The following is a 14,096-nucleotide window of genomic DNA, read 5'->3' as shown; positions in this document are numbered from 1 at the left end:
TTTTTCCATAAGTGCCCTTGGTTTTTAGCACTGTTACCAACAACAACAAGCTTCAGTCTGCGGAACCTGTCAGCATTACCACAGGCTTATCCTTCCAGTAGTGCTGCTTATCTCAGTGGAAGCCTGGGTGTTACTGCCCGGTTTCATCTGCGTTGTAAATTTGAATCTCTTGGTAGCGTTCCACTTCCTTGAACTCAAGAAACCTATCCACAAACGGATCCATAACACTGGCGTCGGCACAAAGCAGCTCTCCAGTGATAGCTTTGTTTACAATGGTGTGGCGCCGTCGAAACCGCCACAGCCAGCCATCACTACACTTGAAGTTGGTGTGGCCAAGATGCTCAGCAAGTCTCAGTGGAGCATGTTGTATATGCACGCCACGGACTGGTACACCTCTCTCCTGAATATACCATTTATAAACGGCTTCATCGAGGTTATCCATGGGAAGCTGTTATAGTGTTCTGCGGGTACTGTTCGGTATGGACAACCAAGGAAGAAATCAAACTCCCGAATTCACAGTATTCTCTATCTCTAACAATCACAGAGTAAGGTGAGTACAGAAAGAAGTGTATGGCGAGCCGTGTGTGTGGGGGGTGGCTCGGTCGTGGCATAGATAGAAGTCTACAGCTGGAGGTCCTCGATCTTTGCTGGGAGAGAGGAAGTCCGGGGCTGGAGGTCCTCGTTCGATGCCAGGAGAGAGAAGGTCTGGAGCTGAAGGTGAGTTGTTGCTGCGGCGGCGACGGTTGAAGCTGCACTGGACGATGGACCACCAAGAAAAGACCACCCGCTCGCGCGGGATAGGTAGTTGTAGGAGGGGAAGAGATGTCTGTATACAAATGAAAAGATAGTTGTGTATGAAAGAGGGCTGTTGGCACCGGGCGATTCTTCGGGATATCTACTTCGTGATGTCGTGGCTCAGGAGGGATGAGCTGGAGACTTGGAGTTCGAGGCTGAAATCAATATATGTAAATGTGAGGCTGCTTTTGGTATATTTATTCAATAAGAACCTCAACCAACAAAGAAAAGGAATAGGAGGCAAGAAAAAAAAATGGTATGTAAATTGAAATGGGAAGATGCAGTAGGAAATAAATGGAGTTAATTTCAGTAGGAGAAAAAGTTTACATATATGTTTGTGTATTCGTGTTTTTGTTTGCAATATGCCCGTGTGTGTATGCTACGCATAGAGGGTTGTTTCCTCTATGCGGGTGTACATTCAACTGGATGAATAAAGGACGATTTTTATCCTGGTTCCAGCCGACGAAACAGTTCCTGGAGTAACGGAGCCATTTTGCCGGCAAGAGAACAGGTATAGGTACATATGTAACATACACACACACACACACACATATATATATATATATTATATATATATTCTGTTGAGATGTGAATATAAAATATGCATATGAACATGTATATGCTGTAAATATAAGAAAAAGTATACTGAGAATCTGCTACCTTTCCTCACGCTTGCTGCTGGACACAAACGGACTTGTCTGTGGTACTTAGAACCCAGCACGTCCCGGCACGTCTGGTCACGATCAGTCAAAGCTGGGAAAAGGATACGTTGTAAATATGCGTGACTATAGACGATTTTTCTTGTACACCGCCCGAGGAAGAGGCGCAGCTGACACGTATGTACAGTTTGGTCTAGATGTGATGTATTGTATCAGATGTTTGTGTTTGGCGTGTAGCTTTCCTAGCTGTCTCATGTGAAGTTTGTGTTGGTTGAGTGGACGGATGTTGGCATCTCGGTGTAGAGACTCAGTGGTTCTGAAGTCGCTCTATCGCGACCCCGTAATGAACATGACTGCATCATTCTGAACCTTCTGATGGTCGAAGTTTTAAGTGGGACATGTCAGTTGGCTCAATCCCAGGAACTGGCACAGAATCGGTCTGATTAGGGCTAGGTACAATCGAGGTTAGGTGGACAGTGTTCCGGTTTTGAAGCGCTTTAGCCTTCCCAACACAACCTTGGCTCTCGCTCCCTGTCTGCGGAAGTGTGGGGTCCAGGTAAGGCCACTATCCAGTGTGCTACCCAGCACACAGGCATGTTTTTTTACTGGGAAGTTTGTGTTGTTTATTTTAAGAGGAGTGTTCGTGACTGCTCTATTGGTGTTCATGCAGCGGAAGTATACAGCTTTGCATTTCGACGCGTTGGTCTTAAGACGCAACTGTTGCTCACTCGCGTGTGCCTTGTCCAGTATGTTTTGCATTACGTTTAACGTTCCCTAGGTCAGAAGCAATGCAGCAAGAGACAGCACATCCACAACACGGTCGCGTCATTTAATCGACGACCTCCTCCGTCCCCTCATGCAGAAAAGGAGAAAGGGAGAGTTCCCTTCGGGCGGCGTCATAATATACACACATAACCACTCCCTAGCCCCCCTATCCCCTACTCACTTCCATTCGTGCATCACCGTATCATCCATACACAGCTATTTTCTACTCACCCCTATCTTCTTCCGTCTCCCTTCCTTCATCAACAGACACCGCCCCCCTCTTGCGCAACGCCCCCTTTACCCCATCCATCCATCTTAACATCCGTCGCCCCCTCATGTTCAATCCATCCATATCTGCCTTCCACACTTCCTTTACTAATATTTCTTCACTCACTCTATCCACTTGTCCAAACCATTCCAATACTTTATCATAAGAACAAAAGAACATACATATGAATAAAGGAGACTGCAAGAGACCATAAGGCCTACACTAGGCAGCTCCGTATCCATCACCACTTGTCATCCCCATCCATAAAGTTGTCTAATCATTTTTTAAAACAACTGATAGTTTCAGCGCTTACTACATGGTTACTAAGTTTATTCCATTTATCGACCACCCTATTAGTAAACCAATTCTTGCCTATTTCCTTCTTAAATCTAAATTTGTCCAGTTTATACCCATTACTGCGAGTCCTGCCCTGTTGTTTGCATCACCCTTGTTATAGCCTTTGATCCACTTGAACACTTCTATTAGATCACCCCCACACTCGGCGTCTTTCCAGAGAGTGTAAGTTTAGGTGCCTAAGCCTCTCTTCGTAAGGCAAATTTCCGAGTCCATGTATAATTTTGGTCATTCTTCTCTGTACTGATTCTAGTGAATTGATGTCCATTCTATAGAACGGAGACCAAAACTGTACCCCATAGTCTAACTATCGTTAGATAGAGTTTAATAAATACCTCTGCACTTCTATTCGTTACCGTCCTAGCAATGAAACCTAATGCTCCGTTAGCTTTATTTCTGGCGCTAATGCACTGCTTCCCGGTTTTAAGGTCCGGACTCACCAGAACTCCCAAGTCCCTCTCGCACTCAGATTTTTCTAAAAAGGTGTTATCTAAGGTGTATCTATTTTCGGGGTTGTGTAGTCCTACGTTTAACACGCTACACTTAGAGATATTGAAGTTCATTTGCCATTTCTCCGACCATGTTAACAATTTATTAAGATCATCCTGCAGAATCTTTGCGTCGTCTCCTGACCTAATTAGGCGTCCTATTTTAGTGTCGTCCGCAAACTTACTAACATCACTATTTATCCCATCGTCTAAGTTGTTTATGTACATAATGAACAACAAGGGACCCAAAACCGAGCCCTGGGGGACCCCTTTAGTAACATTGCCCCACCTAGATTTTATTTCATTTATGGTGACCCGCTGTTTTCTGTTACTAATCCAAGCTCTAATCCATTCTAACACTTTTACTCCTATGCCATGAGCTTTGTTTTTTTTTTAGTAGTCTCTGGTGTGGTACCTTGTCGAACGCTTTGCTAAAGTCAAGGTAAATAACATCGTAATTTTCATTGTTATCTGACGCCTTATATACCTTCGTGTAAAACGATAGAAGATTAGTCACACATGACTTACCCTTGGAGAAACCATGCTGTGAATCACGAATTAAATTATACCCTTCGATGTGTTCTCTGAGTCTATTTACTATTATTGATTCAAGCATTTTTCCTATAACCGATGTCAAACTGATTAGCCTGTAGTTGCATGTAGACGATCTATCTCCCTTCTTAAAAACAAGAACAATGTTTGCCTGCCTCCAAGCAGCTGGCACAAAACCAGTGTCTACCGATTTATTGAATATTTCAGTTAACTGGTCGCAGATTTCAAATTTACACTCCTTAAGCATTCTTGGAAAAATTTCGTCTGGACCCGGAGATTTTGTAGCTTTAAGTCTTTCAATCTGCTTGACTACTTCTTTACTAATGCTGATATTAGATAGACTACTTTCTTCATCCCCTCTGTAAATCGGATCGCAGTCAGATACTTTATCTAACCTCTCATTAGTAAACACCGATAGAAAATAATTGTTAAACTCCTCACTGATATTTCCCTCCGATTCTATCATGACATTTTCATCCTTTTTAATTGGTCCTATTCTTTCTTTATTTTTTGTTCTATAGAGGTGAAAGAAACGCTTTGGGTTGGATTTTGCTTGACTGGCAACCTTGATTTCATAATTACGTTTCGCTGTACGTGTATTCTTTTTAACCAGCTTTGCCATTTCGTTATATCTTGATCTAAGGTGTGATTCCCTGTTTTTTTTATTTTTACGTAAAGTCCTCTTTTCATTCCGATCTCATGTTGCAATCTGTCCGTCATCCATTTGGGAGTATTACTATTTTTCCGTATTGACTTTAGGGGGAGAAATGTGTTCTGTGCATTAATAATTAGATCAGTTAGATTGCTATACAATTCTTCTAAATCGCTGACCTGACTGTTGGGCCCTCGCCCCCCGAATGACCTGACCTAAGGTATGCATATTACCCTCCGTGACCCAGACCTGACTCCCAGCCCCGCAACGAGAACCGACAATGTCTCCCATCTCCTCCTCCACCCCTGCTCTCCTTATCTTCTCGCTTCTCACTCTATCCAACCTTGTAACCCCTACCATACTTCTCAGACATTTCATCTCAAACACATCTAAACTCTTCCTCTCATATGTCCCATGTCTCTGCCTCCTACAATACTGTCAGCGTAATCACTCCTTCACAATCTGAATTTTATGCACTGATTATATTTTTGCAAATAAAATCATGATATTCACTCCACAAGTCCATTTACTATTCATTACAAGTCATTGCATTATAGTATGCAGTTATACAGGTTTATTTATAGGGCACTGAACAAGAGGGGGGTGTCTGTTGAGGAAGGAAGTGAGAAGACATAAGATAGGGGTGAATTTTCATTGTCTCATTGACGGGTAAAAACAAACGTGAATCATACTTGAGTCTTTATTCCTCCGATCTCAAGCCAGAGACTGCAACGTAGTATCTAAAAGACCAAGGGACGGGGAGTGTAGAATAAAATCGTGTGGTGTCCACGAATTACTACATATTCATTTTTTTTTTTTTTTTTTTTTTTTTGTGATGGTGGCAGCGTACCTTGATTAAGTATCTTCTGGATGTCAGTTATAACAATTCTAGTTAACGTAGGATTTCACCACTACTTCTATATACACCTATGTAATTACTATCTTATCCGTGGTATTCGTGGCCAGATATAGTTTTATTCCCATAACGGTGTGATTTACCTCCCACACCATTCGTTAATAATCGTAGTCCCCATTCGGACACTACAACAATTTCCTATTTTTCGTAGGTAATGATGATAATAATGATAATATTAATAACAATAATAATAATAACAATGATAATGATAATAATAATTAATAATAGTAGTAATAATGATAATAATAATAATAATAAAATAATAATAATAATAATAACAATAATAATAATAATAATAATAATAATAATAATAATGATAATAATAAACAATAATAATAATAATAATAATAATAATAATAATAATGATTAATAATAATAATAATAATAATAATAATAATAGCAATAGTAGTAATGATAATAATGATAATAATGATAATAGTAGTAATGATAACAATAATAACTAACAACAACAACAACAATAATAATAATAATAACAATAACAATAATAATAATAATAATAATAATAATAATAATAATAATAATAATAATAATAATAATAATAATAATAATAATAATAATAATAATAATAATAAGTTTATTTGGCAATAAATCAAATACATCAAATACAGATAAAGAAAAAACACTTGGCTCAAAATTACAATTACAATTGCTGAGGATAACAAAAAAATATATATATATATATGTGAGCTTATTTCCATTGGGGTCATCATCAGACTGTTATTCAACACTAAATTACAGAGACAACATAGGTAGGGGTTAAGGGGACCAGAATGGTCATGAGTACACCAATCAGAACACAGATTACACATAAACATTATTATTCATTTGCTAATACTACTCAAATTTTTATAACATATAGGATTAAGACCCAAATTTGAGGGCCATCATATTAAAGGAACATTGCATTATGCATCGAGAACAACAGAATAGTACTAAGATACCAAAACAGTATGAGTGAGTACCAGATCAGGTAAGTGGTCATAGCAAGGTTAAATATATATTTCAAAATATCAGGTAACAAAGCTTCGTTGTTGTATTGAATTCTTTGTTCAAGTGACATCAACCAGAATGAAACAGCAGGAGTCTTAAGAAAGAAAATAATAATAATGATAACTTTTAGATATCAAGTGGCAAATTTTCTCTTTAACAGAGGTTGAAGTTTACCGTACGAACCGCCACAAATGGCTAATTGGTGATCCAGACATTGACTGTGAGGAAACTGTCTATCTCAATTCAATTATTCGCCAGTTTGATCACACAATTACTTTGGCAGTGTGTAGTTGTAATCTTCCCAAAAAAAATGCAGGTCCTCAAATGGCATTCACAGGTCAGAACAGGTAAGTCTGATTCCTTGTCAATAATATTTTTTAGTGTGTCAGAATATGATTTTATTATTTGTTTGCATCCATCAATGGACAATTTCATTTAATCGTATGAGTGTCCTTTTTCTGGTGAAGTGTTAAGCCTGGTTCAGAGTAATTCCTTGTCAGTAGATAATTACCAATCCAACTCAGCTTTTTTGGTAAATTTTTGTAAGTCCACTCGTACATATAGTAATAGAAAATTAAATAATAATTTTGTAAATTATAATACATCAACGAATTATACATTATTCTTGGTGGAAAGCTATTAATAAACAAACATAGCAGCTTTGACTACTTGAGATGCCATGTTTGTTTTGGTAGAGGCAGAGGTTGAAGAAATATAAGTATACTAAATTTGAATATTGTAGCTCAACCTAACCTAACCGGCCTACCTAACCAACCTGCATTTAGTAATGCAGTACCTGTGATTTTAGAGGTAGATAAAACATGAAACTATCATATGATCCAATAATATGCTGCTTATTACAAAGGAAAAGGAAACATAAAATTTGCAAGGTTTTTTCTGTAATTCATATCATCTGGGGAGATAAAAAAAAAAAAAGTGGTATAAAATCACTTACACCACCTTTATGCCTCACCAGAAGATATGAATTACATGAAAGTGCATGGGAATTTTGTGTTTCATTGTTTTTAGATACACCACATACACACACACACACACACACACACACACACACACACACACACACACACACACACACACACACACACACACACACACACACACATATATATATATTATATATATATATATATATATATAATATATGTAATATACACAGACATGATAGAATTGAATAGACACCAAGAAAAATGCATTTCTGCCCTTATTTAATACTTACTGTTATTCAAATTTACTTGATATATTATATTTACCTAGCTTTATGTTTCAGATTGCATACAAGATTAATCAAGCATGCCATGAACCAAAATAGTAGACCTATCTGAATTTCAGCAAGGTCGTATTGTGTGTCAACATGAAGGTGGACTTAGTCAATGCAAAATATCTGAAAATCTGTCAATACCCCTTTCTACTGTCAATAAAGTGATCGTACAATTCACCAGAGAGGGCAAGAAGGGCACAAAACCTGATTCAGGTTGTCCCAGGCCCTCAGAAAGAACCCTGTATCTTGTCAAAAGAAATGTCAAAGAGGATGCATGTTGCAAGGCCTCTGACATAGCAGCACAAGCTGATGTCAGTCCCAGAATAGCTGTCAGGTATCTCTACAAGCTGGGTTACTATGGCAGAGCTGCAAGAAGGAAACCACTCCTTCATCCAGCCAATATCAAGCACAGAAAGGATTGGGCTGTTGAGGTGATGGAGAGACCTGTGGCCTTTTGGAACACTGTCAGTTTCTCTGGTGAGTCACGATTCACATTATTTTCTGACAGTGGAAGAGTGTGGGTCTGGAGACGCTGAAGTCAAGAGTTTAACCTCAAAAGACTGCAGCCAACAGTGAAACATGGGGCATTTCATTAATGGTATGAGGTGCAATTTGGAGTGATGGTCGATCAGAGCTTGTGGAGTGTCAAGGAAACATCATTTCAGGCAAATATGTTTCTATATTAAAGAAGGACACATTCCGATATTCTCCAGTGGTAGAATGAGTAAAAATGTCTTGCTAGTTATGGAAGATGGATCAGAAAACTTCCATGGCCAATTCAGTCCCTGAATATTAACCCTATTGAACACCTCTGGGGCATATTAAACCAACAACTTTGCAAAAAGAACAAGAAGCAATCTTCAAAGCCCGAACTCTTAAGATTACCATGGGAAACATGGCAAAAAATCTCTGAAGATAATATTTGTGAAGTAGTATGCCTAGAAGGGTCCTTACATTGAAAAAAGCAAAGGGGATGTCAATCTAGTATTATTAACATTGTGACCATTTATAAGCACTTTAATTGTATCAATTAATTGCTTAATGAATTAAACAATTTCTCTTGGTGTCTATTCAATTCTGTCATGTCTGTGTATATATTATATATATATATATACTGTATATGTATATATATGTATATATATATATATGTATGTACATGTATATATTATATATATATATATATATGTATATATATATATATACACATAAATGCAAAATAACCACAGGAGAAGGGAAACTTGTAGACAGTAATTATCTATATTACATCTTCAGACTAAATGAAAGAGATACAGAGTTGTGTTCAAATGTATCAGGTAGCAACCATAGGGGGGGCGGGGGAGACAATACAATGCTGGAAGGGTGGGATGACCTTACCTCTATAGAACTGACCAACACATAAGGTTCAATCTGGCGGAAACATTGTGGAGACCATTTGGTTTACCAATTTATCACATTTAAAATGTCCATAGCTTAAGTTTATATTTCTATCCAATGTGCCTGATATTAAGCAGGATTCTATTATATTTCTTTCTTGTAGGCTTTTTCCTTTGGCTAAAATTGTTGTCTTAGGCCAATCAATATGATGGTTGTATAATGCTTTGTGTTGAAATAACACATTACTTTCCTGGGCAGATCTCGCACTATATTTGTGTTGGGAAATACTTGTTTCCAAGTTTTTCCCAGTTTGTCCTATATAAAATTTGTTACAATCATGGCAAGGAATTTTATAGACCACACCGTTGTTGTTAGGCGGGCTGTTTTTAATTAAAGTTTTCGTAATGGTGTGGTTATATTTAAAAGTTACTTTGATATCCAATTTCTTGAGTAAGTTGACAATACTAAGAAAATTTTCATGAAAAGGAAGAACAAGTGTATTAAGTTGTTTATGGTTTCCTTGTTCTTGATTGCATGCTTTGTAAAAGCGTTTCTTGGCAGTATTGTGACATTGATGAGGAATATGAGTGGGATATTTTAACTTTTCCCCAATATTCCGGATAGTTCTAATTTCATCATCAATAAATTCAGGATCTGAAATCCTGTAAGTTCTCAAGTACATGGAAATAAAAACTGATCTTTTTATATTGATATAGTGATTGGAATAAAAATGAACATAGGAAAGAATATTGGTAGGTTTTCTATAGACTTTTGTTTTCAGAGTACCATTATCTCTAATTATTTTAACATCTAAAAAGGGCAAGCTGTTGTTATTTTCTATTTCAAGAGGTGAAATTAATGGAGGGTACCAGTGAATTTAGATTAATAAGGAAATCATCAATAGATAGGTTATTAGGCCAGAAGCACTAAACATCGTCTACATATCTGAACCAAATGATTTTTTCATCTTTAATAGTTGGTAATAAATATTTTTTCAAAATATTCCATGTAGATGTTAGCTAAAACCATTGAAAGAGGATTCCCCATAGCCATCCCGAAGGTCTGTGTGTAATATTTCCCCTCAAAGACAAAAGAAGAATTATTTACACACAGACTTGTTAATTTTACAAAAATTTTACAAAGAATACCATCAATACTGTTACCTAGAATATTTGGGAGAAAGGTTAAAACATCTTGAATTGGGACATGAGTAAAGAGCCCAGTAACATCGAAACTAAATTGTAGGCATCCAGGAGGTGCCAGATGAGGAGGAGGAAGGAGGGTGGATGGGAGTGGAATATGTAGGGGATGGAATGGGTGGGAGTGGTTTCTATGCCTTTTTCTTTTTGGCTACCCCCCTGTGTAAGGGGGAGAAAAGCCTTTTGTATATGTATGTTTTGCTCAATAACATAGGTACACCACTTACCAATGTATCTTAAATGATGTGACTTGCATCACTTATTTGAGTTCGATGAGCAAGATGCACTGAGTAAATCTTCCCAGAGTAGTTCATACATAGAGTCAGGTCTTGTAACCCAAATGTGGAATTTTATTGAGTTAAAACAAAATATGCCTTTTTGGACAGCTAGGCCATTCCCCACCACATCCCATGACATGAGGAAAAAGCTAGAACAAGATTTGGGTCATTCTGATTGTAATGGGGTGAGTATGCATGTAGATTTTGGATGATTTTCAGCACATTTCTAATTAAGTACAAGTAGAATGCAATATATCATAGCACCATCCCATATAATGTTTCTACCTATTTTATGGTAGGTGATGGCAAGTACAAAGGGTCTGTTTAGGTACAAAGGGACTTGAGTATGAAATGGTTTGTGTATGATACATCCACTATCCAATTACAATGTAATACACAATTTCAAAGAGATGTCAATCTTATAATTACATTCTTTTCCAGGATGAGGGTAACTATCACCATTTCTTTTGAAGACCGAATCATAGATTCCATATGTGTCATATGATGAAATGGATCCGGTATGACATCTGCAGCACAGGTATATCATGAGTAATCTTAGATATTGTATGATGACCCATACAAGAGAGAATCCTTTCCAGTGTGACCTGTATGATTCTGCTTTCTCACAAAAGGGTGATCTCAAATAGCAAAGTCACCTCAAAATTCATGTGGTGACCCACTCAATAGAAAGCCTTTCCAGTGTGAGCTGTGTGATTCTACCTTCTCAAAAAGGATGGTCTCGAAAAGCATATGAGGACCTACACAGGAGGGAAGCCTTTCCAGTGTGATGTGTGCAGTTATGCTTTAACACAAAGGGGTAATCTCACACAGCATATGAAGACCCCTCAAATGAGAGAAGCCTTTCCAATGTGACCAGTCCAATGCAGCTTTCTCATGAATCACCTCAAATTTCAAACAATGATCCACATTGGAGAGACGATATTCCAATAAGGCCTATGCAATAAAGCACTCTCACCAAAAAATCAGATCAAATATCATGTAATGATCCACACAGGAGAAAAGCCTTTCCAATTTGACCTTTGTGATTCTATTTTCTCACAAAAAGGTTCTCTCACACAACCTATGAAGACCTACACAGGAGAGAAGCCTTTCAGGTGTGACCTGTGTGATCATGCTTTCTCACAAAAGGGTTCTCTCACACAACATATAAGGACCCACACAGGAGAGAAGCCTTTCCAGTGTGACATATGTGATTCTACTTTCTCACAAAAGAGTTCTCTCACACAACATACAAGGACTCACACAGGAGAGAAGCCTTTCCAATGTGACATATGTGATTCTGCTTTCTCAAAAAAGGGTTGTCTCACACAGCATAAGAGGACCCACACAGGAGAGAAGCCTTTCCAATGTGACCTGTGTGATTCTGCTTTCTCACGAAAGGGTTATCTCACACAACATATAAGGACCCACACGGGAGAGAAGCCTTTTCATTGTGACCTGTGTGATTCTGGTTTCTCACATAAAAGTGCTCTTACAAAACATAAAAGAACCCACACTGGTAAAAAGCCCTTCCAGTGTGACCTTTGTGATTCTGCTTTCTCAGTAAAGGGTTCTCTCACAAGCCATAGGAGGATCCACACTGGAGAGAAGCCTTTCCAGTGTGACCTTTGTGATTCTGCTTTCTCACGAAAGGATTCTCTTACACAGCATATGTGGAATCACACAGGAGAGAAGCCTTTCCAATGTGACCTTTGCCATTGTGCTTACTCTCAAAAGGGTCATCTTACTGAGCATATGAGGACCCACACAGGAGAAAAGCCTTTTCAGTGTGACATGTGCGATTCTGGTTTCTCACAAAAAAGTTCTCTTGCAAGGCATATAAGGACCCACACTGGAGAGAAGCCATTTCAGTGTGTCCTGTGTGATTCTGTTTTTTCAGAAAAGGGTAATCTCACACGGCATATAAGGACCCACACAGGAGAGAAGCCTTTCCATTGTGACTTTTGTGTTTCTGCTTTCTCAGAAAAGGGTTCACTTACAAAACATATGAGGATCCACACAGGAGAAAAGCCTTTCCATTGTGACCTTTGTGTTTGTGCTTTCTCAGAAAAGGGTGCACTTACAAAACATATGAGGATCCACGCAGGATAGAAGCTTTTCCAGTGTATCCTGTGCAATTTTGCAGGCTACCAAAGAGTTCTCTCACAAGGCATATGAGGACCCACACAGGAGAGAAGCCTTTCCAGTGTGGCCTTTGCAATCAAACTTTCTCATCAAAGAATCAGCTCAAAGATCACGTGATGACCCACAGAGAGAAACCTTTCCAGTGTGACTTATGCAGTTCTGTTTTCTCACTAAAGGATTATCTCACAAAACATATGAGGACCCACACAGGAGAGAAACCTTTCCAATATGACATATGTGATTCTACTTTCTCACAAAAGGGTTCTTTCACACAGCATATAAGGACCCACACTGGAGAGAAGCCTTTCCAGTGTAACCTGTGTGATTCTGCTTTCTAAGAAAAGGGTTCTCTCAGAAATCATATAAGGACCCACACAGGAGAGAAGCCTTTCCAATGTGACCTGTGTGATTCTGCTTTCTCACAAAAACGTTCTCTCACACAGCATGTGAGGAACCACACAGGAGAGAAGCCTTTCCAGTGTGACCTCTGTGATTCTGCTTTCTCACGAAAGGGTTCTCTCACAGCATATGAGTAACCACACAGGAAAGAAGCCTTTTCAGTGTAACCTTTGTGATTCTGATTTCTTACATAAGAGTGCTCTTATAAGGCATATAAGGACCCACACAGGAGAGAAGTCTTTCCAGTGTGACCTTTGCAATTCTACTTTCTCACGAAAGAGTTCTCTCACACAGCATATGAGGACTCACACAGGAAAAAAGCCTTTTCATTGTGACCTGTGCCATTCTGGTTTCTCATATAAGAGTGCTCTTACAAAGCATATAAGGACCCACACAGGAGAGAAGCCTTTCCAGTATGACCTCTGTGATTCTGCTTTCTCAGAAAAGGGTTCTCTCACACAACATATGAGGACCCACACAGGAGAGAAGCCTTTCTAGTGTAACCTGTGCATTTTTGCTGTTTCACTGAAGAGTTCTCTCACAAGGGATATGAGGATTCACAGAGGAGAGAAGCCTTTCCATTGTAACCTGTGCGATTCTACTTTCTCACAAAAGGATTCTCTCACACAGCATATAAGTACCCACACAGTGTGACCAGTCCAATTCTGGTTTCTCACAGAAGAGTGCTCCTACAATGCATGTAAGGACCCACACTGGATAGAAGCCATTCCTATGTGACCAGTTTGATGCAGCTTCCTCACAAAAGAATTGCCTGAAATATCACATGATGACCCCATCACAGGAGAGTAGCCTTTCCAGTGTGGCCTGAGCAATTGAGATTTCTTAAAAACGAGGTTTCTCAAATGTCACATGGTTACTAAAACTGTTGAGAAGCCATTCCATTGTGACCTATGCAGTGAAAAGTGTTCCCTCTAAGTTTTGCGCATGTGTGTGTGCACACA

General features: G+C 38.6%; 1 pseudogene; it reads left to right on the top strand.

The window, feature by feature from the left end:
* Positions 1-6,273: 6,273 nt before the first annotated feature.
* Positions 6,274-13,848, top strand: LOC143031782 (uncharacterized; annotated as a pseudogene).
* The last annotated feature ends 248 nt before the right edge of the window (positions 13,849-14,096 follow it).

This window comes from Oratosquilla oratoria, chromosome 12 (genome assembly GCF_046742065.1).
Source record: "Oratosquilla oratoria isolate Oo_2021 chromosome 12, ASM4674206v1, whole genome shotgun sequence".
Lineage (NCBI taxonomy): Eukaryota > Metazoa > Arthropoda > Malacostraca > Stomatopoda > Squillidae > Oratosquilla > Oratosquilla oratoria.
The sequence above is the reverse complement of the archived record's forward strand: the minus strand, read 5'-3'. Positions and strand labels throughout refer to the sequence as shown.